Genomic DNA, 26,059 nt, shown 5'->3' on the forward strand with positions numbered 1-26,059 from the left:
AAGCCCAAAGGCTAAATATAGTTTTAACCTGCACTATAATGGAGAATACTTAGGAGAAAATGGATCTAGGAGTCACTATTTTAGTTGACTTAAAGGCAGGTAATCAATGTAACAAAGCAGTGAGAAAGGCAAGTCAGATGCTTGGTTGCATAGGCATAGGTAGCAGAAAGAAGTAATAATGCCACTGTATAGGTCATTGGTACGGCCTTATAATGTATAGTTTGGAGCAATGAAAGTAAAGGGTGGACATGATCAAAACTTTAATTATATCATGGTTTTAACAAGGTACAGAAGGGAAACGTTCTTCAAAGCAACAGAAATATTACAACACAAGGACATGCACTGAGACTGGAGGGAAGTAGGTTCAGAGGAAATCTGAGGAATAATTACTTCACAGACAGGGTAGTGGATAAGTGGAATAGTCTCCATCAGAGGTGGTAAAGGTTAATACAGTAGATCAATTTAAATATGCTTGGGATAGACATATGGATATCCTTACAAAGAATAATGGATCAAATAGGGTTTGAGGTTATCATAGGTTAAAATAGACTAGATGGACCAAGTGGTTCTAATCTGCCGTCAAATTGTACGTTTCTATGTTTAAACAACATTTCTAGTTGCACTTTTTAGGGAATGAACATTTCCAGGTGCGCTTTGACTAATGTCATAAAAATATTCACACAAAAGTGATAAATACAGCCCTGGTGTCACATCGTTCTCATGCTTAATTTAAGACATTCACAAGGGTAAACTGGGAAATATTTTGGAAGAAAAATAGAAAAGTTAAAATGAATGAAGTTTTGGTCTTATCGTCACAGTGGGTTGGATTTTGTAAGGGACATTGTAACTGTTTTCACCATGTGGAATTACGGTTAGACCTACAATACTGTAAAAGTAAACATATATTGACTTTTTAGGGGAATTAACAAACATGAGATGTGAGTGTGCACCTATTGTAGTTCTACAAGCACCAGCATTCCTAGACTGTTAATGGAAGCCCGGGCTGGCTGGGACTAGCAGTTCTACAATGTAAAATAGTGTTTTCTCTATTTTTACACATTTTATTACCCCACACCCACCGTGGGACAGGGTGTCCTTAGAGTGGGGGTCCACACATTTTTTTTACGGACCCATCTCCCTAGGAAATTCAGCCCTGTGCTAAACTGCCTGTGGCTCAGTGTCAGTATGGCAGGGGCGGATCTAGAAATGTATTGTATGGGGTGCGAATAAAAGGGGGCGATTTAGCCCGTGCCCCCTTATTGATTGTTAAGGCTGACTGCGGCTGCACACTGTGCAGGTCCGTTCGGCAGAGACAGGCAGGGAGAGTGTGCTGCCCGGCTGCTCTCAAACACAATCAGAGCAGCCGGGCAGCACACTCTTCCTGCCTGTCCCTGCCGAACGGACCTGCACATCGTGTGCAGCCACTGGCAGCAAGCCCCTGCTAGGTGGGGGGCCATCGCCCTGATCGCCCCCCCCTGGATCCGCCACTGCAGTATGGCAAGGGGACCCCACTCTGCTGGTCCCCTGCTATAGTGTCACCAACCCCGGCTGGCTTGCCTAGTGCTGCTTTTCATGAAATTGGTGGTACCCCACAATTTCTTACACCTCGATTTTGTGATTACCAGCACTAGACAGGCAGTACAAGGGTTAATATCTTTAGGAGGGGGCACCCACCACATTTTATTTTAGATTTAATTCTATTTTTAACACTGTATAGAGCCTGCGGGTCCAGCATCTATAAAGATGCCAGACCTACAAGCTGCTACAGGAGCTCACAGTACCAGCAGCATTTTGTGTAGTAGAGGAGGGAGAGACTTAAAAATTAATTCCGTAATCGACAAGGAACGGGTCTTGAGATCCATTCCTTGTTGACTACGGTGGTAAGCTGAGCCTATTTGTGACCAGTAAGGCAGTTACATGCCTTAATGACTCAGTACCTTAGTTTTTTAAACAAACTTGTATTTGGAAGTATTACAGAACTGTTTGCAACTCGATCATCAAAGTGCTGAAGTTACCTAGGGCTAGAGATTAAAACATTCCCAGTGGTTTAACGTTACAAACGTTTATGTTTTGATGACACTTTAGACGCCATTACTGGTTCCATAACTTAACAATTATTATGTATGTTTTGTTTTTTTTACTGAAGTTTGCAGAATTAGAACTAAAGATAAACAATGAATTTGCACTAATTAGGATTTTTGGGAGCAGTCACTCCTTTTAATACCATATAAGGAAGACTGCCCACTCCTTATCTCAAATCTATATATTGTAAATGTAGGACCCCCTTCTGTCTTGTGTGCTGTGAGGGTGCATATATATAGAATGATGTAGATGATTCAGTGCCTCCACCCAAATTGCCACTTTTTCTTCTGAAGGGTGTTCTTGCAATACACAAGGGGAAGATTTGGGGATCCCCCTGCCCAAAACTAACATACTGTGACACACTGTGTGCTGCAGAAGCCTGCCAGGCACATTTATTAAACTGGAACCACTAAATGCAGCTTTTGTGATTTTATAGAATAATATACTTTGGCATATTTTGAGTTAAAAGTGTGAACAATACTATAATAAGACAGCGTGGATGAAAGTAGAGCACAAACTCTTACTATGAACAACAGGTTAACACAATAACTCTCAATAAATCAATAATATCAACAGCATAAGACATAAACATTAATTGTCACAACCTTATACACTGGATGGTAACCTTACTGGCTCCTGGTACTGGGAATTATCTCAATGGGTGAATGTATATATATTTACTTATATTTCTACAACATATTGCCAAACCCACACACCGGCAGCACTGAACCACACCACACAGATAGAGCAGTTGGGGCCCTTCTGTATGAATGTCAGCATGACAGAGATGCAGCATGTGTCCAGTTTGCAGCTTTTATGGGTCTTTCAATCATTTGCAGTAAGGTACAACAGGCACAGCATGCCAATCTTCCAATAGCAACAACTGTGAAATTCTCAGCTTCTATTAACCTGGGACTTGTAGTTCCGTAATTTACACCAGAGGGATCACGTTGTGGCGTAAGCTCAAATACTGATTAATGAAAAATTTGATGCACAGACACCTGTCCACCCATCTATCCCTGACTCTTCAGCCCTTGAGGCCAGATATAGTCCAAACCCCACTTGATTAACCCAGATAGTTATATTAACTACAGTTACTTATTTGTACCAGTGTGGGTCCCAGGATCTGAACTTGATTCCCTCCAAAATGGCTGACATGCAAAATATCCTTCCTCAGAGATGCGTGCAACCTCCTCCTTCGGCTTCAAGCTGTGACTTCCGAGCAGGTTGGGTTCATCATTCCCATCTGTTCTGATATTCCTATAGACTGTCAGCTCTCTCAACCAAGACCTTCTCTTGACTTGTCACACAGCTCAGTTTCTCTTAGGATACTGTTCCATCTCTCGCGCCCTCTGCCATGGGGTTTTACAGTCTCCAATCACACAGACCCATTTGTCTCCACCACCTTTTCACAGTAGCTTTCTGAGAGATGTAGTTTCTCTCCCCGGAATGGTAAATGACAGTGTTCATCTCTTATCTTACTGATGAAAATATGATTAGTAGTCCCTGGCCGCTCAAGTCCAACTGCAATATCCCCATTGTTTACATAAAAATCAGGCTTGACACAACTTGAGTATTTGGAGAAGTGTATTTTCAGATATTTAATATTACTAAATTAGGAGACCTAAAGCATATTAACATGATGCAAAAATGCATCTGTGATACATACATACACAACTTCCTTTAGATATAGGTGGATTTATGTTAAATTGAGGTAGATAACAGGAAAGTAATTATTTTGCACTATATAATATACAGATATTTTAAAGATCCCTGAATGAGAACAGAGGACATTAAATATGTTAGCATAAAAATAAAGGAACAAAAGGAAGCCCAAAACTCATTCAGAGTTATATATATAAAAAAAACATATAACTCACCAGACATTGTTATCTTTATTTATTTATTATATAACACCTTAGATGTATTACAAATAATTATAACAGCACAATAATCTGCATCAATTGCATATACAGGATTACACTATAATAGCTTATGGATACATTAAATACCATACACACTGCACAGTCTGAATAAGAAACCTTATTAATGATTGTATTGGTCCCACAATAGCCGAGTGTTCCTATTATCGTAAATGAAGGAGTTCATCCAACAGGTAAATCCATACATCACTAATCAGGGATCTTGTGTGTATTTAGTACAACAACTGCTGTTAAGCAAAATGGTGAAAAATTAACCCGTTGTGGGTATATACCAATATGGAGATGAATACAGACAGTTTACACAAGGAAGATGTATGCGCACTTAGTACACTATATTTTTTATATATAAGTATCAGAATAATTTTTGTACTTCCTTTCTTCCTTTGTTTTACTGTTTAATTTATATTACAGGGTTAAGCATCCCCTCTATAAGGAAGCAGTCTAGTCTGGTCATTTTAGTGTTACTTTTCCTTGAGCTTTTTATATATTATTTGAGCGCCGTTGTTTATTCAAATAATGTTGGCAGAAAGATGATAACGCAGTGTTAGAAAGCTAGCAATCGGTGTCACTAATTGTGGATCTCACTGGACTGGTTTGGAGGTTAATAGAACAAGACTTTATTATATCAGCTATTATGGCCGAAGGTAAAACACTATGCTACATTAATGATGTGTCAGAACTATACTCAACCAAACTGAAATACACGGACAGAAGTGCACAATAACATTTATGCGCTACATTCTGACTTTACGTTCTGGGGTGTCTCAAGCAATGGACTTTTTGTGTACTATTCTACAATAATTTTTTTTAGCTTTTCACAAGAATAGAAGAGCTTCAAAATGTTTTTGCAAAATCACAGTCACAGCTGGCTGCTGTTCTAATCTCTATAACTTATAGTGGATGTAAGTAGAAAGTCTCCCACATTCATGTAAAACACCATACCCTATTTAACTAGTCCCCCTGGACACAGCATATAAGTGAATACAGTTGGACACAGTGTATATGTGTCTACAGGTGAATACAGTGTATATATATGTATACAGATGGACACAGTATAAATGTGTATACAGGTGAGCACAATGTTAATGTTTATATAGGTGAACACAGTATATATTGGGGATGTTCACTGACCCCAGTGCTCTGGTATTGGTTTTGGATCTCTATTAACTTCGTGTTTTGGTTTTGCCTTTTGTTTTGGATCTGTATTTTTTAGAACAAAGACTGCAGCGACCTGGCTGGATGCTAAGTGACAGAGCAATGACACAAACACACGGCAGTTAATAACACATCTTGGAAACATTGCCACACAGCAGTGGCAGAAAAGAAAAGTGGTGCAAGATGGAATTGTTCTTGGGCCCTCCCACCCACCCTCATGTAAGATATTGAAAAGGACATGTACAGTTTAACATACCAAGCACTCCAGCAACAAGGAGTGCCACTTTTGTGGCTGAAGTGCTTGGCTTGTTTGGGACCCCACAAAACAAGGTAACTATGGGCTTAAGACAACTAAGCTAGCAATGCTGTCAATGAACTCTAAGACTACAACAAGCTGCCTGGTTTCTTTGTCGATTAGTAATGGCACAAACACACAGAAGTTCATAGCACATCTAAGAAACATTGTCACACAGCAGTGGCAGAAAAGAAAAGTGGTGCAAGATGGAATTGTCCTAAGGAACTCCCACCCAACCTTACGTTTGATTGATATAATATGATTGATGGGCAGCAGAGTAGTAGAGGTCATAAAGTCTACATTATAATTACATTGACAGTATTATTAGGACATCAATTGCAATGTAGACAGCATTTATTAGGTTTTCAATTCAAATGTAGACAGTATTATCCCTAACTCTAACCTGTCCCTATCCCTAGACCTGTCCTGTTCCCTAGACCTGTCCCTATCCCTGTCCCTATCCCTAGATCTGTCCCTATCCCTGTCCCTAGCTCTGTCCTTAACCCCACCCCTAGCCCTATAATCATACTGTCCACCATGTGAATTGACAACCTAATAATACTGTTAAAACCTAAATTGTCGACTGATAAAAAAGATGATAGACCAAGTCCAAAATATCAAACAGTGCGAGATGGAATTGCCCTTGGGAAATATGTTAAAAAGGTTTAACACACTCACGCAGAAACAGGAGGGGTAGCAGGTACAGTTTAACAAACCAATGAACTCTAAGACTGATGGCTTTTTGCTGTTCTTCCATCCTCTGAAGAATATAAAGGGTGTAATTCCACCTTGTTACCACCTCTTGCTTCAGTCTGTCGCAGGGCAAATTAAATTGTTCATGTGGCTGCTGCAATCTCCTACATGCTGTTGCAGAATTGTTACGAGCCGCGGCGGTGCCCAGCCGCCGCGACTCACTCACCCGCGTCCCGGCCGTCGCTATGGCGACCGGGACGTCATTTCCGGCCATAACCCGGCCATTGCCGGGGCAACCAGGAGACGCTTCAGCGCTGCGTCCCGGCAATAGGAGGAGGCCGGGCGCAGCGTTCATCCTACAGCCTGTGGGCTAATTAATATGGGAGGCAATTACAGGCATTAGCCTGCAACTGTGCAGGCCAGGGGCAAGCCCTGATTGGCTCTGTTAGTTACTGCTTTATTAACCTGCAGGAGTGTGTTCAACCTGTGATTGGTTCAGCTGGGTATTTAAGGCAATGAGGTCTGCTGCCTCATTGCCGGTTATAGCTTCTGTGCTCCAGTCTGCTGACCTGCTTGTTCCTGTTCCTGTATCCTGATACTGTTACTGATTTCCCGTGTATGACCCCTGGCTTTGAATTGGACTTCGCTTGTGTTTCCTGTGACCCTGATCTTCAGCCTGTTTACCGTTTCTGCTATCTGCCTGTGACCCCTGACCTCAGCTTGTTTACCGATACTGTTGTCTGCTGCTGGCCCTTGACCTCTGCGTGGACCTCACTCCGCTTGCCTGGGTTCTCCCCAGCCGGTACACACTTCACGACCCTCTGTCAGTCTGCGGCCCACCGTCAGGGGCTCCAGTGAACACCAGATTGGCAGAGTAGATTCCGGGTTGTGTTGTGCCGGCTGGAGGGGTTCCTAACAAGAATGCCATTAATGTCCCGAAATTTTACGAGCCACAGACAGTCTCCTGCACGTCTGTCTTCTTTCAAAAAGCTCTGCACCCCCAAGTTGATTGTGAGAGCAAAACAGAGTAGCCTGCCTCTGAAAAATCTGACATAGTTGGGTACATGCTGCTGTGACAGCCCAGTGGACTCTCACAGTCATATTATTATTGTTATTATCGTTTATTTTTAAGGCGCCACAAGGTTTCCGCAGCGCCGTACATGGTACAAACAGTAGACTATACAGGGTAAGACAGTACAGAACAATAAACACAAAGTACCAGTACTTCAGAAACTCCAGGCAGGCAGATACAGTAGAGACGGAGCGGAAGAACAGGTATGGAGACAGGAGGGAAGATGGGCCCTGCTCATACGAGCTTACATCCTAAGGGAGGGTAAACAGAATCAGGTACATAAGGGAGCCAGTGAAGCAACGGGGAGAGAGAAAGGAGCAGGGGAGAACCAGAAGAGGTGGGAGGTTAAGTGGATGGTTGGTAGGCCTTTAGGAACAGGTGAGTTTTAAGAGCCCGCTTGAAGGAGCACAGATTGGGTGAGAGACGAATGGAGCGAGGGAGGTCGTTCCAGTGAAGGGGGGCAGCACGGGAGAAGTCTTGAATTCTAGAGTGGGAAGAGGTGATCAGAGTGGAGGAGAGGCGGCGATCATTGGCTGAGCGCAGGGAGTAGGCGGGAATGTGAATGGAGAGGAGGTTAGAGATGTAAGGGGCAGTAGACTGAGAGAGAGCCTTGTAAGTGGTGGTGAGGAGTTTGAAAAGGATTCTGTAGGGGAAGGGGAGCCAGTGTAAGGAAAGACAGAGAGGGGAGGCAGAGGAGGAGCGGCGTGAGAGGAAGATGAGTCTCGCAGCCGCAGTCATATAATGTTTGGTTTGCCCAGTTCCGCTTGTCCACATATCTGTGGTTAAGTGTATAGTGGGTAGAATGGCATTTTGCAGCCCAATAATTACACTTTTACGAACCTTCTGGTAGAGGTGAGGAACAGCCTTTCTAGTAAAATCGTGATGGAGTTTTGGTAACAGGGACACAAGACCTCAATTAACTGTCTAAAACCAGTTGCATTAATAGTGGATATTGGACGCATATCTAATACCAGCATAGTCGCCATGGCGTCTGTGATCCACTTTACAACTGGGTTACAGCTTTCATACTCTTTTCCTCTTGCAAAGGAGTGTTTAACAGTCAATTGTTGTAAACTACTAGTAGTCTACTTCTTGGTCTGCTTCTGGGATGAAGATCCACCCCCAGCAGCAGCAACAGCAAAGGCACTAACGCTAAAGACTTCTTCTGAGGAATCCTGGAGAGTGGAGGAGTCATCTAGCCTTAGCAACTTGGATACAGGACTAACTCTGATCGCTACTGAGGATATTGATGAGGATGTTGTTGTGGGTGTAGATTGCAGGTTCAGGGTACTAGGTGAGAGAAGGGAGCTAGCTGATGCTAAACTGTTTGTTATTATTTGTTTAGCAATAGTTTCAGATTTTCCCAAAAGCTTCCCATGAACTCTCTTCAAATGGCATAACATAGATGAGGTTCTTAGATGTTTAAGGTCTCTACCTCTACTGACTGTGGTTTTACAAACACTACAAATGTCTGGACAACTGTTGTCAGGATTTGGGTAAAAATAATTCCACACATAAGAGAGGGATTTTTTTGCCTTCTGCCCAGACAAGACAATGGTCTTCTTATTATTACTGGCAAGAACTACTTCCACTGGTACAGGACTTACACAAACAACATCATGGTCATCAACATCCTCATTAGCGCCGTCGTCAACTACACTAATATACCCCTCATCCAGTTGCAATTCCAAAGTGGCATTCCCAATTCGTGTATCACCGACTACACTCGGGCTGCTCATCCACATATCTGCAGAAATGCTGAAAGGAGGCTTCTTTACTAGTACTGTATCAGAAAGGTCAGGCTTACACATAGCACTTGTGGATAGACTCTCCTCAGAGATTTGTGTAATTTCTGAATCTGAACATACAGTTCCTTCTAATGCCTTACTGTTTTCTTCCAGCTCGGTTTTTACACTTAAAAGTATTTGGGCACCACTTTTTGAGCTAGAATAACAAGGTCTTGCATCGTCATGACTGACCTTATAAAAAGATGCCTCAATGACAGTTGTAGAACTAGCACTAATACAAAAAGGTGAAGGACTGATTCTTTCCTTGCCACTGCGAGTGTAGAATGGCATGTTGGCAATTTTATTTTTTTCTGTGGTTAACTTTGCCTTGATTATAGGTGTTTTTTTCTTTACCAAGGTAAAAGCTGTTTTTTTTTTTATTTTGTTTCCCTGACTAAAAATTACTATGGATTATTATCATTATGACTGGTGCCATCAGCTGCTTTGTGCTCCTGGTCTTCTGTGGACTGATGTGAGTCCATATCGATGGCACAGAGCAATGTTACTGGAGACTATTAAGAACACTGCCACCCTTATTATTTCTGTTTCAGCACTGACAATGAGCAATGGCACATACACTGTAGACTGGCAAGAACACTGGCACCTCTCCTGTTTCTGTGTGAGCTATGGCACAGTACAATGTCACTGGAGTCTTTTTACAACACTGCCTCCCCTATTGTTTCTATTTCAGCACTGAACAAAGCCACCTCTCCTGTTTTTGTGTGAGCTATGGCACAATACAATGTCACTGGAGACTTTTAAGAACACTGCCATCCCTCCACTTTCTCTTTCATTAATGATGCTGCCCAACTGCAATGGAGACTTTTAAGAACCCTGGCATCCCTTCTGTGTCTCTCTGTAAAATGGTGCCATATCTCCGTGGGGGCGGTACTTATAGAGATCCGATGACGCAACACTGACGTTTCTCCTTGTTTTCAGTTCTGAGTGCATGCGAAATTCGGCTCAGTACTCAGGTCTCCGATGTTCGGGTGGGCTCGGTTTTCGGAAAACCGAGCCTGAGCATCTGAAGTATATATGTGTATACAGGTGGACATACTGTATAGGTGTATACAGGTGAATACAATGCATATGTGTTACAGGTGGATATGGTCAAGGGAGAGCTGGCAAATTTTAGCCCGGGGGAAAGTCTCACCTCAGCAGCCTATTTTAAAGAAAAATATGTAGGTGGCCCAGTGACCCAGCTCAAGATAGCTCACTATGGGACAGACCCCAGGGGCAGATATAGTGTATATGTGGGTGCTGCTAGGCATAATGGATATTTGTAAACTGCTGGATACAGTGAATATGTAAACACAATAAATATATGGATGTGCCTGTGCACATCTTACATTGTAGACAGAGCTATGCACAAAGTACATGTTATACACAAGATGTGTGTAGTCACTACTAAGTATAGGCGGCTGCAACCACAATAATAAAAGTATATGTATTAGGAGAAAATAAGACATGTACTATCAACAGCACTTTGGTCTAAACTTAAGAGTGAGTCTTTAGAATAAATTTGTCTCTGGTGGCCAAAGGTACTGTAGTCTGACAATGTGAGTGTAGCATGGCTAGACTTAATCAGTGGGGCCAGAACACCTCATTGCAATCACCAAATTGTGCCTCTAGGGTAAAAGAATATCTCTTCATCTGTAACAGGCTGAGGATGACTTCTTACATTAGGACATATTCTAACTGAAACAACATAGGACAAGGATAAATGGACCCTAACAGTAGTAGACCAAGGGGTATACTTACTAAATTACGGGTTTGAAAAAGTGGAGATGTTGACTATAGCAAACAATCAGATTCTAGCTGTCATTTTGTAGAATGTACTAAATAAATGATAACTAGAATCTGATTGGTTGCCATAGGCAACATCTCCACTTTGGCAAACCCACAGTTTAGTAAATAAATCCCCAAGACTTTAATACCGCAAAATGAAAACCCCCTACAAAGCTAGAAAATAGGGAGAGAAAGTAAAAAAGAATATTCGTGACACACGGATGAACATAAATATAATACATCACGAAGACTATCCACTTACCCTATTGTGTACATGCACTATAGCTCACTTTAATGTCAGTATTTGAATAATAGTCTCTCAGACACCTCTGGTCCTCCCATGAACTCTTATATGCTTCAACTCCACTCTGGAGATTATAGAGGCACAGATATGTTTTGCTAAAAAGAAATGTGACCCTGGGCTTCTACCAAACAAAAGACAGAAGCTGTTGGGGATAAAAAAAAATCATGGGATGATTGGAGGAGGTTTGGCTAAATATTAATCAAAAGCTGACAGTTCTGTGATATTGTGCATGTACACAGTGGGCCTGAGTCATTAAGGCAAAAAAGGAGTAAATGTTCTCTGGGACAAACCATGTTACAATGCAACGGGTGCAAATTAATTTATTATTTTGCACATAAGTTAAATACTGGCTGTTTTTTCATCTAGCACACAAATACTTAACAGCTTTATTACTACACTGAAATTTAAAGTTGATCTAAGACATGCCCTACCCCAACTATAACTCTGTCCCTACATTTTAAATTTACCTACCCCTCCAATGCAACATGGTTTTGCCCAGGTGCAAATGTTACTCCTTTTTTATGCTTTGCTCTCCTTAATGACTCAGGCCCAATGAGGTCAAGTAGAGTGTACCTAATACAATGTTATTTGGTTCTTTTATATAACTCTCTTCTGTGGCAGTTACATCTCCAGCCCGATTCTGACAATCCAGAGGAGTCAATACAGTGTCGGACTGGGGCATGAAGGGCCCACCGGGGAACTGCAATGCTAGGGGCCCACCAGAGGGGGTGTGGCCAGTCATCATAGAGGCGAGACTAGACGCTAGAGGGGGAGTGGTCAGCCCACGAAGGACAGCTAGCACCATAGTGTAGTATATAAAGAATGCAGTGTGTGTATAAAGAGTACACAGTCTGACCTGCCCCTTAGATTGGGCAGAACAGTCACCATAAATCGGGATTGTCCCACTAGACCAGGCTTGGCTAACCTGTGGCACTCCAGGTGTTGTGAAACTACAAGCCCCAGCATGCTTTGCCAATATATAGCAGCTTATTGCTGGAAGGGTATGCTGAGACTAGTAGTTTCACAACACCTGGAGTGCCACAGGTTAGCCAAGCCTGCACTAGACTCAGAATTTTTGACAGACTGTCCTACCTGTTGTTGTCACTTTTACCACCTGCAGCTGCTGGTTTCTTTAGTTGCTGCTTGTCTGGATCTTGGAATGTTGAGGGCCCTATTTGGAAAAAATAATGGGTACATTTAGAAGATTCCAACCAGCCCTGGCATTAAATCAATAGGACCAACAATTAATACTTAGGCCTTCCTCCAGCCCCAACATTAAAGTTATAGTATTCCCATTTAATAAACCTATTTCCCTCCCCCCAGACAGCCCCTGCAATAAATCGCATTTATGTATAATACGTATAATAAATATACCTATTTCCCGCAACCGTCACTGCCATTAAATAATTCATATTCACATTTAATTAAAAGCCCCCAAACCACCCCATCTTAAATTAAATTGTCCCACCTTCACCCTACAAAGAAAATAGCACCCATTATTTAGCTACCACCTACCACACACACATTACATTGCCACAAGCCTGCTGTGCCATCACACACACATTACTGTGCCCCTTAATCACCATGCTGGGCCTCCTTATGATCAGACTGCGCCCTCCATGCTGTTTTTGCCCCCCCTTCATCACCCTGTGTCATGCTGCTTTTGTTTCCCCCTTCTCCTGGCCCCCCTTAACTCTGCCATCATGCTCCCCCTTCACTCTGCCTTCATGCTCCCCCTCCACTCTGCCTTCATGCTCCCCCTCCACTCTGCCTTCATGCTCCCCCTCCACTCTGCCTTCATGCTCCCCCTCCACTCTGCCTTCATGCTCCCCCTCCACTCTGCCATCATGCTCCCCCTCCACTCTGCCATCATGCTCCCCCTCCACTCTGCCATCATGCTCCCCCTTCATGCTCCCCCTTCACGCTCCCCCTCCACTCTGCCATCATGCTCCCCCTTCACTCTGCCTTCATGCTCTCCCATCATGCTCCCCCTTCATGCTCTGCCATCATGCTCCCCCTCCACTCTGCCATCATGCTCCCCCTTCACTCTGCCATCATGCTCTCCCATCATGCTCCCCCTTCATGCTCTGCCATCATGCTCCCCCTCCACTCTGCCTTCATGCTCTGCCTTCATGCTCCCCCTCCACTCTGCCATCATACTCTGCCTTCATGCTCCCCCTTCATGCTCCCCCTTCATGCTCCCCCTTCATGCTACCCCTCCACTCTGTCTTCATGCTCTGCCTTCATGCTCCCCCTTCATTCTGCCTTCATACTCTGCCATCATGCTCCCCCTCCACTCTGCCTTCATGCTCCCCCTTCATGCTCTGCCATCATGCTCCCCCTTCATGCTCCCCCTTCATGCTCCCCCTTCACGCTCCCCCTTCACGCTCTGCCTTCATGCTCTGCCTTCATGCTCTGCCTTCATGCTCTCTTCTTTCTTCCATTCCCTCACTTACCTTTTCTATCTGATTCTTTATTCTCTTCTGTCTTCTGTCTTCTGTCTGCGGCGCTCCTCACTGAATGTCGGGCGTGATGACGTCACGCCCGGCATTCAGTGCGCACGGAGCCAGCGCCGCAGACACGCAAGTTTTTTTTTGGTTTTTTTGTCTTCAGTTACTCGCTCCCCCACCAACGAAGAGGGGAGCGATCAGGGTCGGGGCCTACCGGGGGATAGACCGGTCCCCCGGCGGGCCAGTCCGACCCTGAGTCAATATGATCACAAGTCTATCTTTGTGAAGGCAAAAACATCATGATGGCAATATTAGACCTGTACAACAAACTGGCAAAAAATACGTAGGTTCCTCCAGGAAACATAGCAACTGCATGAGCTGCTGTAGAGTTTCATTGCTTACATTGTATTCTTCCAGACATTTACAGCATTGAGATGATGGTGTTTTTGATCTTCACCTTGTCTCCAGTGTTAAATCATAATGTTGTGCATAATTGTGTTACAAATTCATAGGTAAAGCATTCTTACTACTGGAGCCATCTCGGTTATCTTTCATTGTTTACTCACTGTACGCTTCATGGGGAACATAGTGTTTGAAGATTTGTGATACATAATGCCAGAGGTGGGACTAATGATTTGTGGGCACCCGGTGCAGGGAGGCGGGGAGGAGGGAACCAGGGCCCCTGACCCTGTGTATCTACCATGCAACGGGCCCCATTATCTCCATGGGCCCCGGTGCACAGCACCTGCCACACCAATGGTAGTGCCACCACTGCATAATGTTGTGATTCATGTAATTAATATACCAGAACATTTAGCTTCATGATGGTGATCAGTGCAAGGGATATTTCTAACTCCTGCACAGTTCCATGCTGGCATTTCAGGGTCAAGAGCATTAGTTCTGCTATTGTGCCTATGGCCAAATATGTCCTTGAATCTGTCACTGATTTGATGACTAATAGCTGAAGGTGTAGATCTGTGAGCTAATGGATGTAAAGGAGGTACAGCGGCTGGCTGATATGATAATGGAATGTGTGTGTTGTATTGTTATGTGAATACTCGCAGATTGAACCTTGTCTCTCCTCACTGAATAACTTTTATTCTATTTGTAATACATCAATGCTTCTTTGTTTGTTATAAAATAGCTCAGTAGAGCTACATAAAACTAAGGACGTCCAAGAGGTTGAAATATCAAATTATAGTTTACCTACTGCAGAAGCTGGGGACAGACAAAGTTAGCAACAAAACATAGTGATATTAAGCTACATTTAAGTATATTGGATTTCTCCCTTTGGAAAAAAATTGTTTCCATTTATTATTTTAAGCGTTAGCGTTAGCAGTGTGTACTGTATATTATTTTCTTGCTTTGCTACCTCTTCCTGCAAAGGAATACTTTGTTAAAATGATACTTAACATACATATTCCAAATGTAAGTGATTTGTGCTTTTGTTCAGTTGTTAATGAAGTTAGAAAGAATATAGAATACATGGAACTTGAAACTGAGATGTGAGTTGTTGCAGTGTAGGAAGCAGCTTGAGATTTGATCAATAATAAAACGACAGATGTTCACTGGTTTTGGTTTTGGTATTGGATCAGAATTAATTTTGTGTTTTGGTTTTGGTTTTGGATCTGTATTTTTTTTAGAATAATTGCTAAAATCACAAAATTACTGACTGTTTTTTCATGTAGCACACAAATATCAACTTTAAATTTCAGTGTACAAATAAGCTATCAAGTATTTGTGTGCTACATGAAAAAACAGTCAGTATTTAATTTATGTGCAAAACAGAATGCTAATTTTCACCCCTTGCATTGTAACATGGTTTTGTCCAGGAGACTGAAATAAGAAGTTTCTCAAGTTAAGATCCTTAATGAATCAGGCCCCTAATTTGTTCTTGGTGGACTGGGTTCAGTTGCCTTCACACATTCTTCTGGAAAGAGCGGTAGGTAGGTACACCTTCTGCTTATATATTAGCCTGCCTCCCCAGGCGTGCACTGCTCAAATTCACTTCCACTACTTTCTTTTCACTATTTTATTTTCTTGCTAGACCCACTATTCTCCAATTGTCCAACCAATTTACTTTGACCCCTTAACAATAGCAGGACCCACGCTAAGTTCCCTGCTGAGGTCATGACCCCCCAGTTGATTCCTTGTGGAAGCTTTATAGATGATGATCAAACTGTACCCATATGTAAATGTGGGACTGCAAAAGAAATGCAGAAGAAGTCACATAATGTGGATGAAAGAGCAAATCTCATCAATAAAATTTAGTTAATAAGAAAACTATATCCATCTACGTTAATTAGAGGCCAGCAGTGGTCAAAGTGGGCCAGTATACATCAAATACTATTAACTTACAGTTTCTACACTGCCACTTCTAAATTTCTATACTGCTATTTCTAAATTTCCACTTTGAATGTTGGGGGCCACCACATGAATGACTACATAGGGAGTACCTAGGAAAGTTAGTGCACCATGATGTTATTTGGAGAAGTAATAATAGCTACCATGTAGCAGATTTGCTGCTCATTGATCTCCCAGATAGCTATGAAATATTTGTGACCACATTTGATGCTTGACCAGACATTGAGCTTATTTACCAATATGTCAAAGGCAAACTTATGGATGAATAGATGTGGAAGACATTGAGCATGCATGGCTTACTATGGAACCAAGAGTCATATGAGTAATGCTAAACTCTTCTATAACCTTCACCAATCTAAGATGGAAGGAGTTAGCATAACTAATGTGCTACTTATGATCTCAGAAGTAATAAAGAAGGTTACCTTGACTGCCCAGTCACCCCCTACACATAAAAGTATCAGTAAATAATGCACTCTACATACTATCTAATTTTGAAGATGACCGGTTGCGGGTGAAGAAACTCATAAAGCAAGTGTCATTCAAGAATGACAGCTGCATCATCACGAAAGGGAATCACACTCTTGCAGAAGAAAAAAATACTGATTAGTAGTACAAGTTGAAGTGCAAATAATTAGTTAGCACCGACAAGCAAGCCCGCCATATGGACTGCACCCATATGTGGCATCATCATCTAGATTGTCGGAACCACAAAGCAATCAGTCAGTGTAGTGCTTATAAAATGCTGTAGTTTTTTAAAAGGGCAAATCAAAAAGAAACAGCGTAGAGATTATCACATTCTGGACTTGATTATCAGAAATCTGTCTGGATCAATAAGCATTGAGGCCCCAGGAAAGAAGACGCATATTCATAGATTGGTCAAGATACACAAAAGTCTCCTCGCTTCTCAGCAAGGATGAAGTACTGGAGAAGCTAAAAGAATATTGTGCTAAAGTAAGGATAATAATGGACAGGATGCCAAAGATATTGAGGATTATTTAGAGTTGGTCATAATGTTTTTTGCATAAGATACACATTTCTGTATTGAGCAAAATTAGTATACATATCATCTTGTCGTTTTTTTGCATATCAATGACTTACATCTCCATACATCTAGAGAGGTGAAATGGGAGGACTAGGGGAAGCAAGCATAGGCCACGTGCAGAAAGGGCATATTCACATGACTCGTTTAGATGTGGTCACATCTGCATACATGCCTGTCAGGAGGCGTATCTCTTGTGGGTCCTGGAATGCGGGTGCAACAAATACAGTTATGATTATGACTATCAGCAGAAGTAGTTAGCTGCTTCTGATTGGCTGATTGCATATTGACCTCTTCAGCACCTAACCCATTAGTATTGCAATTTTATTATGCAAAGTCATGACCATCTAGTTGCAATAGTTATTTGGGATTTCCATTTGGGCTATTACAGTGAAGAAGAGTCCCATTAGATTTTTAAAGGGGAAAACAACATATGTTTGTATTTGATTTAGAAATACAATGAAGGATAATTTGACTTTAGTATTTACTACTATCACTTTCAAGCCACATTTAAGTTTTCTCTACATTAGTGTGGGACATAGTATGCACACTTATTACGTAAGACAGATACCTGGAGAAAATGCTACAGTTGGATGTATCTTGAGATGAGTCCAAATGAACATATGGATGTAAATTTATGTGAGTCTTTTCCCTAGGTGCATTCTGAGTTCATTTGAATCTACCTTTAAATTAAGCCCACTGGGCCTGATTTATTAAGGCACGTGGAGCAAAAAAAAAAAAAAAAGGTACATTTGGCCAAACCATGTTGCATTGGAGGGGAAGGTAAATTTAAAAATGTAAGTACAGACTTATAGTTGGGGTAGGGCATGTCCTAGATCAACTTTACATTTCAGTGTAACATTTAGAGATGTTCACTGACCCCCCTGTCTTTGTTTTGGTTTTAGCACAACCACCCTCACGTGTTTTGGTTTCAGTTTTGGGTCGGTTTTTTTTAGTTTCGAAAAATTGCTAAAATATGCTAAAATCACATAATTTTGCTCTTTTTTTGATCCTACATTATTATTAACCTCAATAACACTAATTCAAGTCATTTCCAGTGAATTTGACCACCTCACAGGTCACAATATTATTGTCATGCACTTTCGGCCAAAGACTGCAGCAGCAGCTGACTGGATGCTAAGTGACAGAGCAATGACGCAAACACACAGCAGTTCATAGCACGTCTAGGAAACATTGCACACAGCAGTGGCAGAAAAAAAAGTGGTGCACGATGGATTTGTTAGTATATATTGTGAATATACAGTATGCCAATTTTGTGAAATGTGACCAGGTGGAGTGTTTAATCAGGGATAAAAGAGAACAAAAGGTCTGGGTTAACTAACTAATATTTTCAGTTACTATCAACTTTATCATGGTTAGCCAAAAAGTTCATTGTTATACAGTACCCTGGATATGATTTCTAGGTACCATCACCACAAGTGGTCAATGGTTTCCAAGCACCAGGAGGAGGAAACTCAGGGATAAGGCTGGGTACACACTGCCGCAAATTTCTCCCAATTCAATATCTTTAGTGATTTTATCTACAACTGGAAAAAAGAAGTCCTGATCAGCAGCCAATTCATGTGTTCATTCTATACACGATTTACAAGATTTACCGTCAGATCTGTGCTCTTCATCTGTCATTACCATCAGCTGCAAAAATCGTAACTCTGCACACTACAAAGAGATCTATGGACACTGTCAGTCGTGAGTGCAGACACAAAGAACTTTCTGCTTATTAGCAATTGAACTGGTGAAAACATCCCTTCTGTAGTTCAGAAATCCCAATTCAGGATCTTGTCCATTTTTTGTGCTTTGCAACAATGTACTGACACAGTTTATATACTTTTCCGCCAAGCCACTTTGATTGTGGGAGTTGTAGATTACAGGTTGTGTGTTTGATTCCCCATTTATTGGAACCCTTGTGATGCATACTGAGGGCCATTTTCTGTAATCAACTTATCATATACTCCATGTTTTACCAGTATTGCTTTTGAGCTTGGACATGACTTTGTCTTCTGTAAGTTTTAGTAGCTTGGTAATTGCAAAATATCTGTTGTAGCAACTTACTACTATTAGAAAAGTTTCCTTGTGTGATGAAGTTTAGCCTTAAAACCTAAATGTAAAGATGAAATCTATCACATCCAGCAACTGTAACCAACATTTCTTTTACACTGTGTCAATAATTAATTTGTTTAAAGTTAAATTGTGTTGTGCCAGAAAGTTTTTATGGGGAGTGCAATAAATTTCAAATTGGTGTTTTATTATCTATGGTTTTCCTTTTGTCTATGTGTATCAGTGCAAAATGAAGGCATTTTGTGATGGGCAGAGAGCGTGCTTCGCAAAATAAAGTCAACCGGAGGCATCCACTTTGTACGCTGGACCAATACTCATAAAACTTCAGCCTATCAATTCACAAGGAACCAATAATATTTCTAAGGCTTTCTGGTTGCTAATTAATTTTTAGGCTGCAATCACGAAAATAGATTGTTTGAGCTCACCAATTGCTGTTAGTCAAATTAATCACAAAACACAATAGACATAAGTAAATTAAAATAAAAGAATAGGAAAAATGTAATTGTGTTGCAGGTTGAAGACACAATTAAATTGGAGTCAAAACTTTGTCTTGAATTTTCAATTAACGGAAATATATTTTTCTCTCAACCCTTCACATGTTTATTAAATAATGAAAATGATCAATTTTTAAACATCTCTTTGAATGCTTCTTAATAAACGCATTCAATAAAGTAATTTATGGAGTATATTGGCCTCTCTGTAGTTTTTAATTGTCACTATTACTATAATAAGTAATTCAGTTTTACATCCATATAAATTGTACTTTAACTATTTATGTTGATTCATTTCCAAGAATAACTAAAACAGCTAATTTTCAGCAACACATGATAAGTAAAAATTGGTCATGTGATTTGATCAATGGAAAAAATAACGTATCCATGTGACACAAAATATTGAATATTAATAGTGTATATTGAAACCACAAGCTCCATTATATACTTGCCAGTTCAGTACTGACATTATTCCCTGTCTGCTGCAGAGTCTCAATAAACCATCTTTTATCGCAACACAACTTCATTCTTCCTGCCAGTTCATTCCTAACAATTATCATTTAGTAGCCCAATATAAAATTCATTTTACTTGCTAGTTATATACTTAAAAAACATTTTGTGATTAGATTTGCTATCTTTTGCCATCTGTTTTTCAGCTTTTCGTCTTTTCTAACCTGATTTTGTTTTTACATATTTTGTATTTCTATGTTTGACTTTCAGACCCTTCGAGCTTTAGCAATTGAAATACTCTTTTTTTTTCTTTTATTACCTACAATAGCATCTTATGTAAGCCCATTGGTTGCATTTTAGTCTCCAAAATTTTGGTGCCAAGTCACAACATAATTTATACAAAAAAAAAAATTAAGCTCTGTGCTGGTATTTAGGGTATATTTTCCCAGTCTATTAGCTTCCATGATTATTTTAGCTGATTACACTTTTCCCTTCTAAAATTCTTAATTTTTGTAGCTGCGTTACATTCCTATTCTCTAGATGCCCCTTCACCTGCACAATATATATGTATTATTATTAGATAGTAGTTCATTCTTTCACCACTTAAGGTGAAAAAAAGTTGTCTTGGCTAAAATTGTCTTGTATTGATAAAATAAAATTTGCTTTCCTTTGCCAGAATCACAAGTTTAATTTATATGGATAGGTAATTCACCCATTAGTTTTTTCTATAGGGAGTGCACTGAAGAAAGGGCTTCACTTCTGAAATATCTATCACCATCCCCTCCCTGCTATAATGTACATTTATATCCTTTCTTTCAGCACAATACAATTCTTTGAAATACTTTCATTGCATGTTGTCTGTTATTCCTTTTTGTATGAAATTCGTTAGTAAACTACTGTATATTTCCTTATGCTAACTTTTTAAAAATAGGCCACTGCAGCTGAATATTTTCCTGGTCATATACTTTCCGTTTATTGGCACTTACTGTATATATCAGTGTATCATTTTTAAATACATTAATAAATATTTAGTTTTGAATGCATTTTCATGTTTCTTGTGAATGCCTTGGGGGTGGTTCATTTTTTGCGAACGGCCACAGGACATGTGCTCCATTTCCGATATATACATTACTAAAATCTTTGCTCATTTTTTGTTTGCCCCATCACCTCAGTGCCTAACTGCGTGAGGCTCCAATGGCACTTCACTATTAATTGAATCCCCCTCTTGTGTTCTTAGTTAACAGAGAATTGATAGGCTGCATTCCCATGAATATTTTTTCATTTCCTACAAAAGTTTCCTCTATGAAGTGGCTCTGTGATATTTCTAGATTGCAGTAAATGGAAAGTCTGCATTTTTGTGCACACTGTGTCGAAGTCAGCAAATTGGATAAAGTCATTTCAATTGATATCGAGCAAACTTGATCGTCTTTGTCTGAAATTATGAGTAGAGCACGCTACGGCGTGGAAGGGCATATCCAGCCGCAACACGTGGCAATAATAGTTTTTACACTTTTGTATACATTAGCACCAACACACACATTTGCAAATAGTACACATTAATTGTAGTTGCAACACATAGTTATTTATGTCTAAATTTAGTAGTGTTTATGTGTAATATTATAAGTTATATGCATATTAGTAATACATATGGTTCAGGTTAAAAGAAATATGTCATGTCCAATATCATATTAATCCCCTTTACATCAGCAGCTGTTCGGTGCATTCGGCGAAGAGATCGCACATTGCATACTCTAGTTATTGATGTTAGGGAATAAACCTTTAATATGATATTAACTGTCAAATGCTAATGGACTGATTGTAATTGGAGTTTGGCGGGAAGAACAGAGCAGTTTGGCGGGAAGAACAGAGCTCATCCCCTGGAGAGACCCCCACCTTTGGATTCCTTAGATTGAATCAGCCTATGATGTGTAACCCCCTGGACCCTCCTGATGCCTGGACCAATAGAAGCAAGCTATACCACCTGCATTGTTTCACTGTATCTCTGTTTGCATATAAGCAGTAGCTCTCATGTAGTGTTCAGTCACCTTGACCACAGACTTCAGGACTGAATGACTGTTCACTGGATCCAGAGCGCCTGCAATAAGTAACGGCTGTACTTACTATTATTTCGCTTGAATTATTATGCTACTTTTTGAGAATAAATATTTGTGCGTTAGAAACACAAATCGAGATTCGACAATCGTTATTGGATAGCGACAAAACGCTCATAACAACTGGTTCACCCAAGAGAAAAGCTGCAAATTTCTTAGTTATCAAAGCTCTGCAAAATGCATCATGGGCCTTGTCGTGAACATAGAGAACTTACAGTTATTTATAATAGTTAACCCATCACATAATTGTGGGGAATAAGGGATAAATCATAACTGCAGTGTAAATATATTATATCAAATGAATCCATTGATAAGTTCAGCTTCTAAAGTATAAAATGTGAAGACAGAAAGTCTGGTGTATGTGTATTTGCAGATTTCAATGTGAGAAGATAGGAGTGTCACCTATGGCAGCTTCAAAGATCTCCTGCTGTGAGATATAGCCTAGCCTGGAATGGAGTTGAGACACCTGGATAGACTTTTAGGACCCGAACAGCATGTTGTCTGGCTCAAAGAGTCCATGTGCTGACATAGGCTATATGTGATATAGATAAAAAGAATTCAGTTTTAAAATATGCCATTTAAAATCAATAAAAGTAGTGATCAATCACATATTCCTCAATAGCATGATGAAGAGCAGCTCATACGTCAAGTTAAGAATTCTGCCCCACAGAGAAGTTAAGGAAATGCGAATACACTGTATTTAGGCGTGTTTGGTATCAAAAGATGGACAGATTCATAAGGGATTTATTAATGAAATTGGGTTTGTGTGACGCTCCACAGAAAAATTAGATCACATAGTAGAATTGAGTAGTAAATCAGGCAACATGCAAATGGTGATTGAAAAAGTATCACAGACACAACCCCTTGGGGCGGGGACAGGTGTGGAAGTGTCTTTAAAAGACTGAGAACAATTTTAACAATTTGTCAGACTTTTTGGGAAATCAATTCACATTGATAAGCTGTCCATCTTCCAAGCCAATTTCTCTTGGCCAGAAAAGGCAATTCATGTAAGTGCTACTTTTAATTTAAACTGCTTTGCTTGTGTATGTTATCTTAATCTATTAATTGTTTATTAATTATTTTTTATATCTGAATGCCCTGTACGTTTGCATTTTAAATCTATAATTTAATATGTTGCGTCCTTGATACTATATTGAATCCATTAGCCTGTTAAGAAGAATATAGCTGGACAAAGTTAATCCTTTGAATGGCAGTGTGTGATTTGTTAATACATTTGATTAGCAAGCTTAATGTGTGCTTGCATTTACATTTGTGGAACAGTCTGGAGGTATGAAGAGCTAACCCTTTTTGTTCGCTGGTGTGGGTCTTGCTAGTCTGTGAGCAGCTAGAAGCCTTGGGTGCCAGTGTGGGACAGTAAATTTGGGTCCTATTGCATATTCAATAGGTGGTGGCAAACCTGCAGTGTGTGAGGTGTTAACACTGTTTGGGGGCGATTCAGTAGGACTATAACCTGTGTGATAGGTAGAGAGAGACTGTGGGCTGGAATCGTGTGTAACGTCATACAGCGAACACCCCAAAGTCACGGCAGCTGGGAGCGTGTTTGTAACAGGCCTAATTCATTAAGGCAAAGGAAAAGGAACGTATTGTGCGTAATTTTAAAAATTCAGGTATGCGCACATCCATCTTAATCTACAAGCAGATCTGAAGAAATGCCTTTTGTTTAATGCTGATGTAGGTACGCTCTGCATACATGGCACTTGCCATATTGAGACAGACACAACACACTGCTGGATACGTACAATATATATATGGAATATAAAGTCCCTGCAGAACGCACAGAAAAAAAAGTATTGTCACCTGTTAATAATTTAGTAGTTAATGGGAAAACATTAAAAACAAATAAAAATCCACAAAGTACATTTGTCAGGATTTTATTAATATTTACTGTACATAAAATGCATTTTTGTAGTTACTCTTGATTGCAACATATGTTCTGGCATGCGTAAGCGCCCGTTATCACCATCACTCAGCACTAACACCAGACCTGTAGCTGGTGCAAATGATACACTGAAAAACACGTCAGATGCTGTTGTGTGCGCTCGAGCTTGGCACGCCCTTACTGTACATTGATTACATGTATACGCTCATTTCCCTTCCCTGAAATTGCATACCCTTAAGTAAGGATCCTTTGCTCTCATAGATGAATTGCATACCCAACCTGATGTTCTCTGACTTATAGTTCATTTCTGGGCATGCGCATTGAAATTTAACCCAAAATATGGCACGTAATGACATTTACATTCCTTAATAAATCAGACCCCATATGTGTATTGCTTTGTAGCTTGAAAAGAACAAGACAATAAGTAAATGAGACACTATGATGTTCTGGACAGTACACATTTATAAGTTGATACTTGGCACTTGCACCTCAGATCCTAATCCATTTTATCTATTATACATTCATTTTGCAATGCTGAGTCACTTTCTAAAAAAATCGGAAAAGGGCAGACTTTCCCTATAAAAAGACTTTCGTAAACAACGCAATTGAACAACTGAATTACCTAAACAAAATGAGGTCTTTAAAGCATTTACTGTGCTTGGAAAAAAAAAATATCCTTCTAAGCTCTGCTCCATCTTCGAAACAATTTTATGTATTCTTAATTGTCTTCTAAATAGACCTCTCTGTAACTACACAAATTATAAATGACTCACAAAATTACTGGTATGGTTCTTGGTCGATAGATTCAATAGTGTGCCTAAAATAAAAGCCCTCAATCTGTGAAAATAAAATGAAAAGGCAGAATAGTGTCAATAATAAAACTTTGAATCTTCAGTGTAGACAGCTGGTTTATCTAAAACTGAAATGACTCCTGCTGCCAAATAACTACACAGTGAATATATATTGGCTTTAGGGGTCTGTTCATTAAACTGCCATATAAAATTGCCCTAAATAAGAAAACTATTTTATAAAGAAAACATGAGGTCGATTCAATTCCCCAATTGTATTTTTTATTTCAAATTATTTTAGTACGAACTATTGATTTCTAATTGGTCACAGAGCAGTAGAGTGGTTTGAAACTGGTGGTACTGTAGATTGCTAATACCACCTGTCTAAACCAAGTCTTTTAAGATTTTATATCAATTCAAATTAACTTTTTTTACTTATCAGAAAGTATCAAAGGTTACAAGCAACTTGATAATAGTTACCGATAATTAAATGTTATTTAACACCAGTTATGACAATACTCACAAGCATAATATAAAATCTTCCCCACTTTCTTCGGTAATGTTTCAAATCAGACTCCTAGGCTCAGAACATTGGGAGCATCTGCTGTAACACTCAGCACAATAGCTGCCCCTTAATTCCATAAATAAATTCAAACTACCCACTCTCTCCTCCAAAGTCATCACCAACACCTTATAGTAATACATTTCTGACCTCTTCATGAGATACTCCACCATTTGCCCTCTTAGATCTACCTCTGACCTGCACCACACCACCTATCTGATAACCACCTGATTCCAGACTTCTCCTGTGCTGATCCCCATTTAGTACTGAACTCCATACCTTGCCTGCTAAGAATCTTTCTCAACCTTCAATCTGTCAGGCTCGCTCTCAAACCACCTCTTCACAATTTCCTATCCTACTCCACTCGGTTCACCTCCCTCTGAATGTTCTACTAGCAATAGTCCCAATCTCTAGCTCATATTATATCAGCATTGCACACTCTTTTTAGACTGCAAGTGCATAAGGTCCTTAGGCTAGGGTCCAGGGGAAAACATACCCCCATGAGCCATAACTGCATGCAATCCCTTGTGCCAGCATTTCTATAAGCCTTAAGGCTCATCAAACCTGATTAAGATATTACTTTGTTATTTAAAAAAAAAATGAAAAGCTTGACTTCACCTTAATCTCCATCCTTGTTGTCTAGTAAGGGCCATGCAGCCTCTTGTTACAATGCAGGACTCCCTGCCTCCTCTCAGGGGGCCCCACCGAC

The sequence above is a fragment of the Mixophyes fleayi genome, chromosome 1 (genome assembly GCF_038048845.1).
Source record: "Mixophyes fleayi isolate aMixFle1 chromosome 1, aMixFle1.hap1, whole genome shotgun sequence".
In the NCBI taxonomy this organism is placed as follows: Eukaryota; Metazoa; Chordata; class Amphibia; order Anura; family Limnodynastidae; genus Mixophyes; species Mixophyes fleayi.